This window comes from Ixodes scapularis, unplaced genomic scaffold, assembly GCF_016920785.2.
Source record: "Ixodes scapularis isolate PalLabHiFi unplaced genomic scaffold, ASM1692078v2 PGA_scaffold1__304_contigs__length_218370807, whole genome shotgun sequence".
Classification (NCBI taxonomy): Eukaryota; Metazoa; Arthropoda; class Arachnida; order Ixodida; family Ixodidae; genus Ixodes; species Ixodes scapularis.
In genome coordinates, this window is record NW_024609846.1 from 42,868,400 (window position 1) to 42,880,118 (window position 11,719).

The window sequence follows — 11,719 nt, forward strand, 5'->3', positions numbered from 1 at the left end:
AGAACTGGACTAATGGCGATCGGAACGCCGCCATTTCCCCCGCAGCGGCCGCTTGTGGAACTGCACGTCTGCTTGTATTGGTTCGGGAGTATCGCATTCGATAGCCTCTACTGATACTGTTTTATTTTGGCTTTAATGGGCCATATTGGCGCCGAAACATATAAACGGTGGAAATGTTTTCAGGGATGCCACCCCCGTCTCCCGAGCGGACGCGCCACGAATTACCACCGAATTTAGGACGCGCCCAGGTCAGGACGCGCTACCAAAAATCACCAAAAAATATATTGTAAAAAAAAAAAAAATTAAGGGGGAGTTTTTTGGTTGGGACGTTGTTAAAAAATGGACCACTGACCGAGCGATAGGTCCACGCTCTGGTAGAGAGTCTGCCAATGAAGAGAGACAGAGGCGTATCTCGGGAACACAAAGCAACTTTAATTTAGGGGTAGGCAGAAAGGTACGTACGATACAGACTGCACAAATAGCTTCTGTAATGTTGGTTGGAACGCTAATGGGAACCGGGTTTACAATTCTAGGCGTACGGAAGCTTATACAGTTACTAATGAAGATGTTACGGTCAACCGAGTCCAAAGATGCTAATTCAAGAAGGAACAGCGAGTGCGGAAAGTCTCATCTGACGAATCGATGGTTGACGACGTCTCCCTGCGCGGTCCGTCCAAGGTGGAGGAATTCCGGCGGTCGGATGGATTGCTATGGGCGGGGCCCCCTGGCCTCGCACCCACTTGTTCAGCTGACACGCTCACACACAGCGGACTCTGTCCTGTACTTGGCGTGGGGCCATCGACAGTGGCCTCGTCGCCCCGCTCGACGACGCGATGCGTCCGTCCGCCTCTCAATCTCTTCTCGCACTCCCCTTTGTTCCTCGCACTCAAACCCAGGTTCGCACATCAAGTGTGGAAGTTCCCCTCTCCAGACGGTCAGTCATTGCCCTGCGGATCTGCCCTTTGGCCCTAAAAGCAGTCTGCACTCTAAACCCAAACATTCCCTGCCGTTTAAAATGACACAACTCCGCCAGGTCCAAAGACCTCATGTTATATTGTTGTGTTTGGTTTGTTTTTGGGCAGAGTTTCGAGACAGCGTGCCTGGTAATATTTATGCCTGTGGCCGCCACAGACGAGGCCATCTGCGGCTCATGGCTTCGGAAGTAACCCGAGCCTCCGGCAAGGCAGTCAAGAACCGGGTGCTACACGCGTTATATTACCCTTGCCGTTTTGTGACAAAGATGGTTGTATAAAAACAATATAATTTGTGCCACGAAACCTGGTAAACTAAAGCTTTTAGAAAATATCACGCGCTTGTCATTCTGTACTAATGTACAATAAAAGTTCCCACAAAAAGAGCTTTTTCTGTTTGTTTTTACACAATAACATGCTTTCTAAAAGATCATGGTGACCACAGTAATGAAAAAAAGATTGAGCCACCACCTTGGCCCCACGAGCCTGGGAGTTTCTGTACTCTGAGGACATTCAGTGACTCTAGAAGTAGCCACATAAAGCAACTTTCATGTTTCAACTCGTCGCTAAAGGGTGGCGCTATTATCGTATTTAGCTCGGTCTCGGTGGACGCCAGCGGTCCAGGTTTCAAGGGTGAGTTTCCCAACTGAGAGTTTTAGAAACGTTGACATGTACAGATGATATACACTTAAAGGGACAATGAAGACGATTTTATCTAATTTTTTTTAAATGGTGTTTTTATGCTTCTTGGGAACATAGCATGCTGCCCAATTTTTTGTAGCCATTTGTGACGCGTATTTCTGTGCCTACGAAAGAAGTAAAGAAACCGAAACTAAACAATCTCCATTCTTGTTTCTGGGCCTCCAAAAACGGAGGTGACGTCAAGTGTGAATAGTCGGTATCGGTAGTATTTAGGAGATCGAGATTCTGGTTACCGCGGTGGGTTATAGCAGCGCGGTGGTGCGGTGGCGCGGTCGTTTCGTCGAATCTGTCAACATGGACGGCAATGCCGCTCTCGCGAGCGAGTTCGAGCTTCCGTTCAGTAACCCAACACAAACGGAACGGGAGTACGTGTGTGGCGGCCTCCGCCGTCACCCGAGGGAGACCGCCCAGCCGGTAACGAGCGGCCCGCATGCCGAAGTGCCCATAGTTGCTCGTTGGCCGTTTCGCGTCCAGCGTAGCAAAGAAAAAAACATTTATGCTGCTTTATTTACGGGTTTGTAGTCCTTTCCGGTCCGATTTATGCTTTTCATGGTTACTCAGGCGGAAATTAGAACAGTATTCCTAAAAACCGAGAACCAAAACGTGACCGAGGGCGCGTTTCTCGTTTCGACCAATCGCCGAGGCGTCTCTTGTGACGTCGCGCTTCTTGGCCTCGCATCGGTCACGTGAGCTCCGCTTCTCCTGGCTTCTCCCGCAACTCTCGGGGCGTCGCTCCAGTCGATTCCGGTACGATTATTACCGCGACTGTTTAATTGATTTGCGCGGCACACAAGCGCCGGTTTCGGCTGAAATTTGGGCAACGTGGCCTGAGACGTGCTTGGAACCCAGTTCAATCGCCAAAAATATGTCGGAAATTGTCTTCATTGTCCCTTTAAATGATTACAGTTACTGAAGTGGCCAGACTGAATTTCGGAAAGCGTCTATTGTATACGTGTGTCATATTTTTTTTTTTCTCCCTTCTTCGATTGGCACGCGAGGGCCAAAAAGGCTTTGCAAATCGTGTTGACTTTAATTTGTTAGTTTTTTTTTTAATTTTTAGCTGCTTTTACAAGCAAAGGTCAACAAGAATAACATCAGAGAAAGCGATAGTTATAAAAATGACTATGAAAAAGGCTAAAACACACCGAGTCGAGAGTGCTACCTCTAAAGGCGCGTTCCCACCGGCGATGCGATCTAGTCGCGCGATAACTTTCATCGCAAAAGCGACCATCGCGGGCAAAAAGCGACGCGATTTGAGCAGTCGCTACTCGGCCCGACTTTTTTGCGATGCGATCTATAGTCGCGGTGCGGCTGAGCCAATCAACGGCGTTCGCAGCGAGAGTTTTGGAGAAAAGACTCGGCGAACGAAGGCGTTGGACTCGCTGATCGTGCACGCTGGTGTGACCATCTAACATATTTTTGCGATGCGACCTAGTCGCATCGCCCGACTGCTTACATCGTCGGTGGGGATGCGCCTTAATGTAACAGTCTGATACATCATGCAAAAGATACAGACACCGTCTTTGTTACTTCCTATGGCGGTCACATTGGTGATATAAACACTGTCTGCAGGCATGTGCCAATATATATATATATATATATATATATATATATTAGTTTTTTTTAATTGTCATTATTTCCATTTTACCAATCGTAATTGATAGAACGAGAACAGCGGACGTCTCTGTGAGATGCCAGAGCGACAAAAAAATATGATTTCACGTCCGCGGCAGGACTCGAACCTGCAGTCTTCTGATCCGAAGTCAGACGCCTTATCCATTAGGCCACGCGGACAGACAGAATCTGTCATTGTAGTGACTGAATAAAAGGACGCATTAAAACCGAAGCCTACTACCCAACATCGTAAAACCCGAGACGTAGGACAAAAAGAGAAGAAAAAAGGGGACAACACCGCTGTGTTGTCCCCTTTTTTCTTCTCCTTTTGTCCTGCGTCTCGGGTTTTACAATGTTGAAGGTTCACCAGCTCGCTTGCATCTTCTCTGTAATTCCTACTACCCAGTCGACGCGCTTTCTACGGACAAGCCCGGGTTCGCCCGCACCGGGTGTGGGCAGTGCGCGTGCGCAGAAGCGATATTCGAATGAGGTGACGCGTCTGCGCATGCGCTGGCAGCAGCGCCACCGCAGAGGTGTGACGTCAGAGTCGTATGTTGGCGTATCAGTCCGCAAGGTGGATTCTTTGTGCGGAAGCACACAGATATAATCTCGCTTCCATCGCTTTTCGATACAGGGAAGTTCTCAAAGTATTCGGATGTCACGTATGCTCGCTGGTAGTTAGGAAATCCGATGCCTGCGTCCTGTACCGAAAAACCCTGTTTCTTTTTTTCGCTTAACCAATACAAAATTTAATTAAAAAAAAAAAACAACGAATCTTTGCGAAGTAATAAACAAAAAACAACCCTGCATTAAAAAAATGAATGACGTTTACAACTTCCTATTACGCCGAATTAGAACGCAGCTCATTTTTTTATTTATTTACTTATTTTTTTACCCTCAAGGTACATAGTGCATTTCAGGGGGGAGTCAACACACACAAAAAATGATGGCAATGAAATCAATCAACTAAGGGTGCTGTTACTAAGTGTTTGTTTAAAAAGAAATACGTCAGTGATGGATGCAATTGAAGCGGGAAGGCGGTTCCAATCTGTTGACGTGCGAGGTATGGATGACACACGGAATGCGTTGGCATTGAAACTTGGTATGCCAACCTTGAGGGCGTGATCGAGACGAGCGGATCGATAAGATGGTTAGAGCGTAAAGGCCCGTTCACACTCTTGCGACCGAGTACGACTGAGAGAGACAAGATCTCTTAAAACTTGTTAAATGTTTTTAGAATGAGGGAACACACTGGGCATTGTGGCGCCATCTATGCGGTGACCCTAAAACTGCATTTCACAAGAGCGAAGGTTTTGCGGGATTTCATAGGTCAAATGTGCGTAATACCCATAGAAAGGCTCGTTTATAACATTGACAAAAACTTTTCAAGCCAAGAAAGAAAGGATAATGCGTGAGAAATAAAAAAAAATATGCCGGACCGCTGAGTTTACACTGCTTCCCAATAGATGGCGCCTGTGTGTTTTCTGGTTTAAGAAGTTTTAAGGAACCCAGGTTTAAGAGGTCGTAAGAGTGTGAACGGGCCTTAAGTGACTGGCGTAAAAATGAGGTGTGATGGTAGATTTTATGAAGCAGGCAGGGACGAGCACATTTACGGCAGGAAGATAAGTCGAGTAGTGATAGGGTTATTTTAATATTTGTTTCACGGGACGTGCGATGATAGTTAGATAAGATGAGACGAGCTGCTCGGTTTTGAATGCTTTCCAATGCAGTGACAAAGCAATGTTGGCCGGGATCCCACACGAATGAAGCGCACACTAATTTAGAACGGACTAGGCACTTGTACATGACTAATTTCAGCGATGAAGGTGCTTGAAAAAAAAATGAAAGCCGTTTACAATTCCCTGTAACGCCGGTTAGAGCGCAGCTCTTGAGGAGGAAGATGGAAGCGTACTGAGGGATAGGTGACTTCTTGAGGTCACGTGACCTCAAGGGGGTCACGTGACCTCCGGGGGTCACGTGACCTTTGGGGGTCACGTGACCTCAAGGCGGTCACGTGACTTCTGGGGGTCACGTGACCTCAAGGGGTCAGGTGACCTAAGGGGGTCACGTGACCTCGGGGGTCACGTGACCTAGGGTGTCACGTGACCTGGGTGGGTCACGCGACCTCGGGGGGGTCACGTGACCTCGCTGTTACGCCGACGCCGACGGCGACGGCGACGCCGACGCCGCTCAAGCCGGAAACGGGCCCCTAAGAGCTGCGCTCTAAAAAATTGCGTTTTAAGTAGCCCCGGATACAATTGGCATTTCCAGCAAAATACTCAATTTCGGTATTCCATGAAAGATAAAAGGTAATATAGAAGCCGGGGTACTTGTAAACGGAAACAGGTGATAGGGGTGTATTGTTAATGTGATATGTAGTACAGCTAGTGTTAGTGCGTGACACTCTTGTGGACTTGATTTATTGGTATTTAATTCCATCAGCCAAGCATCGCACCAGTGAGTATGCGGTTAAGATCCGTTTAAAGATGATCGATACCAGATTGGTCAGTGATGTTACGATAGATAACGCAATCATCAGCGAACGAGCAGATTGATGCAGAAATGTTAGATACTAGATCGTTTACATAAACAAGAAACTATAAAGGGCCAATTACGGAGCCTCCGGGGCACCCCTGAATGAACACACGCATAGAGAAAATCTTGTTGTTAACACTCACAAATTGTAGACGATTAGTTCAAAAGGAATTTATCCAATCGATTATGTGGGGGGGGGGGGGGGTTAATATTCAAGGTGCGGAGTTTTTGAATTAGTAGAGAATTAGAAACTTTATGAAATGCTTTCGAAAAATCTAGAAAAACACAGTCAGTGTAAGAGCCCGAGTCGGGAAGGCGATGAATATCATGGGTAAAGGAGACTATCAATCAAATCAATCAAAATGTTTTATTCTTCTCCATTTGGAGAGGGAAAACAGAAAAAAAGCAACATAACAGTTGCTTGACAGATCTCCATCTTCCCTCAGCAGCAGCCGAGACAGCACACAAAACATTTAACACACAAAAAGAAATGCTTGGTGTAATTATTCGTTTGATATAAAACAAAAGCAAAGAAAAATGAAAAAACACCACACGTCATGCACCTACGCTAACACTGAAGGCTGAACAAAAAATGAAAGCAAATATTTGTTTACCAAAGTCAAAAGCTCTAGATTTAATTCCCTCAAACGATTTAAAGGACGAGGAAGAGTACTTCGCAACATCTGAATTCCATAATTTGTTCTTGAGTGCGGCACTAGCCACGTATCCGCGCTGCGTGTATAATAAATCGTGTCTCTAATTGTAATCTGTGAGATAGACAGAAGTACGTTTTTTTTTTGTGATGAAAATACTTTTTATAGGTAATACAAAGTTTATAATTATAAAAATTTCGAATCTGTACAATATTAAGTTTTATAAACAATGCTATTGTATGGGCATCGTATGCAGCATGGCATATAATACGCACAACTTTTTTTTGTGCACAATTTGTATCTGCTTAAGAATTGTGGACGTTGTATTCCCCCCCCCCCCCCAAAAAAAAAAACAATAAAAAATGCAGTAATTATAATGCACATAAAATAAAGAATTATATATAAGATGCATTGCTCACATTGGGAGTATAGGAGTATATGACGATGTTTGTACATAACACCTACGACCTTTGAGAGTTTTTTACATGTATAATGTACCATTTCATCCCATAGCATGTATTGATTAAATATTACACCCAAAACTCTAACACTTTCGACTATATCTATCTTTTGGATACCGAAGGCGAAAGCAGAGGTATGAAAGCAATTTGTATTTCTTGCTCTAAAAAGAAACTAGTTCAGTTTAACACGAGAATGATTTTCTGAAGCCGTGTTGTGCTGACGTAAAAACGTTGTTAGATTCTTAGAAGGTAGTCAGATTACAGCAGATGATATGTTCTAAGATTTTGCATGGGATACTTGCTAATGAGACATGACGATAATTCCAAGGATCGTGTTTGACATCTGACTTGTGCAACGGAACCACGGTCCCGATCTTCCAGTAATTAGGCACTATACCTGTTTCTAGTGACTGTGAAAATAGCTGATGAAGTGTAATAGACGAATACAGTTTGCTGTTTCTTTAAAAATTTTGAATTAATCTCGTCAACAGACGTAGACGATGAAATGTTAAGCCTATCTATTACACTTGAAATACCAACAACATCGAAAACGATGGAGTTCATAGGTAAGAAATCATGCAGAGGTAGTGGAGGTACACTTACGTTCCTCTGCAAAGAGAATGATTTGACAAAAACACCATTTAACACAGGAGCACACTCGTTGGCGTCTATTGCCCATCAGGAAAGAACGGATATATGTTTCCGTTATCACAGCTGTTTACAATGTTCCGGAACTGCTTTGGATAATTCAAAAGCCTCGAAAAAAGTGTCGTATAAAAAAACAAAGGAACAAACATGTTTCGCATTTTTAATTGTTTTGTCATATTCAGAGGCGGCAGTAAAATATGCCGTCCAGCGGACCTCTGTGGAATTAAATTTTTCTGCACGCAATAATCTCTTATTTTTGTTGGATAGTCTTTTTAGAGTTGTATTGTGCCATGGCGCATCTGAAAAACTGCTCAACTTCCACGGGTTTTTAAGTTTTGGTTTGCAATCGGAGCACTTCTCGGCACCGACGGCACCGCGCCCCGTGAAGAAATAGTGCAACCAACCTCGATTGCGAACCGAAACTTAAACCCGTCGAAGTTGTGCGGTTTTTTAGAAAGCCGTAAAAATGTCGCGCGTGCATTCTATCGTTCCGCAGTTTATTGATTTAGTGTTTTCCGATGATACTCAGCAATTTTCTAATTGAAACCAAGCCCTTAAACACAATATTAACAACGTTATTTATGCAAAAAAATAATTAAAAACTTAATTATCCTGGACTTTATCAATTTTCCTAAATGGGCCTCCGGCCCAGGACCAAAACGACACAAGCCTCTTTTAGTTGCGACGCGAAGTTTTCGCAATATCGAATTTTTCTACTTCTCGTGAAGAACCTTGTATATATATTCTGGTATTCTCGCTCACCGCTTGTAAGGATAAAGGAAACGTAGTTCTCACATATGGAAGCTCCACTCTAAGTTCTGCCTGTGCCAGGAAACAGGACAGCAGGATCAAGGCGGGAGAACAAGGCAACGTTAAAGTCAACACTTTGACGAAGCACATGATACTTTTGATGTCCTCCTACTTGCTCTCGGGTCTGTCGAAGACTGCTCGGCGTTTTTGGTTTCCTCAGCATTAGTCTTGAGCGTGCACCTCGAGATGGCACAGCAGAACAGCGAGTGGACGTCCCTTGGGGCCAATAGGATATTTTCCTGCGTGACTGGTACACTCTTAAAAATGCCCGTGCGTCTGCTTTTCCGCACAACACTCGGAGAGCCAATCACCTCAACTTACGGAGACAGCTCAGCGAATGACGATGCCGAAACATATGTTTAGACCAAAAAACGCGGTCTGAGTTGTGACATTAAGCAATGCAAAACGTCACTGTTACATTGCTTAATGTCACAACTCAGACTACGTGTTTTGGTCTAAACATATGTTTCGGCATCGTCATTCGCTGATCTACCTGCGTAAGTTGTGGTGATTGGCTCTCCGAGTGTTATGCAAGACAGCAGACGCACGGGCTTTTTTTTAGAGTGTATGAAGTTCTTCTTTGTCTTGCACGAAATATTCGGTGAGCGCCGTACGCGAGAGGTGCAGAGTTACCACGAGCAAGCCGTGGTCGACCTTGGTGGCACACAATTTAGCAACTTCGTCTGACGTGCCACACAGATCGATGGGTACAGCCAAGACCCGTACTCACGGAGATGGCCACTTGGCTAACGAGTACACCACGGTTTCATACGTGCCTCCTTGTGATTTATGAATGGTTATATCACCTGCCTGCACAACGGGTACGTGGCTGGCATCTCCCTTCCTCCTCTCCTCGACCCGCGCGTTGCATTATGGGAATTAAAGATTAAAACAGCGCAAGGACACGGACAAGAACGAGAAGGTAGACAAACAAGGCGTTTGTCTACCTTCTCCCTACCTACCTTGTTTGTCTACCTTCTCGTTCTTGTCCGTGTCCTTGCGCTGTTTTAATCTTTAATCATGAAATACCAACTAGCCCAAACTTCTACTTTAATCATTATGGGAAGTTTCCCACAATGCACCCCGCGGTTACGCCGACGCTGCTCAAGCCGGAAACGGGCGTCTAAGAAGTACGCTCTAAAATAAATAAAAAAAACGAAAACATTGCAGTTCTACATATGCAGAGCGCAAGTTCGTCTGAGCTTCTTTTTCAATGGTGACGTCGAAAGGCCGAGCTCCGATTGGCTCAAAGTGAAGGATAGTGAGTAGACGTTGAAATTAAAATAAGAACACAGACTTGACACAACAGAAAAAAAAAAAAAAAACAATTTCATTGTTTTTTTTTTGCTGTTGTATCAAGTCGGTGGTCTTATTTTATTTTGAAGAACAAGCTGCCTTGAGGTCTGCCCACTGTTTATTAATCAGAGCCAATCAGAGCTCGGCGTTCTGTCGTCACTGCAACCCCCTGTGCAAGAGGCAGACGAAGTTGAGCTTCACATAAGTTATAAATAGGGTTCAGTGATCTCGTTTTGTTTTTCCTTTGAATTCGGGGGTATATGCTATAAACCAGGGGTGGCCAAGCTGCGGCTCTTCGCGTGTTAAAGTGCGGCTCGCGGCTCCCTAGTTATCCCCCCCCCCCCCCCCCTCCCGGTCACACGAGCACTGCCCCAAAACGAGAAAGGGAACGCGTTTTAAATTGAAAGACAGGTAGCAATTTGGTAGTCTTGTGCTGTGCTACCTTACGTACAGTTGGAGTGCTTTTGACTCAGATAGATTGAAAGTAGTTCAAGCTTTGTGTATTGCTCCAAACAAAAGTTTGCCCCCCCCCCCCCCCCCCCCCGTGGCTCTTGGAAGTTTCGTGGTGTTGTATGCGGCTCTTAGGCCGGGTCAGCCTGGCTACCCCTGCTACAGACCGACAAACACTGTTTTCGAACAAGTCGGCCTTTGTCCACCTGGGGTGTGAGGCACTGCACATACACAGTAATAAGTTTCGTGCCAAGCCTCTGCACCCCCGCAGTGGAGTGACCACTGGAGGAATCTTTCTCGCTGTAGAACTCTCAGTGTGGTCTACTATTCCAAATTAATGTCGAGAGTTGGGCTAGTTGGTATTCGTTGATCATAATGTAAAAACAGCGCAAACAAACGAAGGAGAAGAAAGACGCAGACGGGACAAGCGCTTACTCGCAACTGAAACTTTATTAGTTCAAAAAGGAAAAAGAAGAAAATAAGATAAACACACACACACCAGGAAGACCCCAAATCAGCACTCTCACTCAGACATGTACGCGTCAGCCCCTTCCCCTACTATTCCAAGTTAATCACCATCGCCTGTAGCGAATAGAAGCGCAGACATACAATATATGCTAAGCCAATCCTCCACTCCTACCTTGGTCATGTGTAGAACCGATAGCATTTTAAATTAATATGACAAACGAATAAATGCGAAGCTGATTTTGTTAAGGCTACGATGTGAGGTATGCGCATTCGTCAGGAGACCTTACCGTCGAGGGCGAGAAACCGGGAATGAAATGGGAAAGCAACTTCATTTACGTAGTTTATTAACACCGGAAATATGACTAGAAGGCCGACAAAAACGGCACGAAAAAATCTTGGCGACAATCGCGTCAAAGTTGTGGAGAGCGTCGTCCTTTCAGACGTCCGTTCACCGGGCGCGTGGAGATCCTCTGGCGGTGCGACGTTTGGATAACGGCTCGAGTCCGTTTGTCCGCAAACCGTAACGTGCTGGGGTTGTGAAATCGGGACAAGGTGATTAGCAAGTAAAACTAAATTAAAAAAAGGAGATAACAGGCATGGTCAAAAAAAACCATCCAACTGATGAAAGACATAGCTCGCATCTGAAATACTACGATATGCAGTGCTATTCGCGACTCCAGCGACCTATAGGGGGCGCCAACACCACAAACATGGCGGCTGAGTCCAGGTCGCGTCGGCTCGGCCGGGCCGCCTGGACAGGTGGCACGTTCAATTTAACAGATTTTCTTTTGTTTAATGCCCAATTTTGTAGGTATTTGAACTGAGACAGTTAAGTGTAGCCGGTGCACATAAACTTTCAGAGCATAGTATTGTTTTCCAACTGTGTTTGTTTTCTTTTCATGTCAAACTTTCGTTTGGGAGATTTCGTTCGAAACCGAAACTATGGGTTCTGGAGAAACGGTAATATACTAATCAGTTTTGATCATCTAAGGAAAGCGGCAATGACTGCAGAATTCTCCCACCGACAGTAATTTTCAGCCAACTCGCATGCCTCGACCATGAGACTTGTCTGTCCGCGAAATCGAGCTTTTGTGCGCATCCGCGTTTAAGA

At 45.2% G+C, this 11,719-nt stretch overlaps 1 non-coding gene across 1 annotated transcript; it reads right to left on the reverse strand.

Annotated features, from left to right (window-relative positions):
* Positions 1 to 3,394: 3,394 nt before the first annotated feature.
* Trnar-ucg lies at positions 3,395 to 3,467 on the reverse strand. The gene has a single exon. It is a non-coding gene; the product is annotated as a tRNA-Arg (tRNA).
* Between the last annotated feature and the right edge of the window lie 8,252 nt (positions 3,468 to 11,719).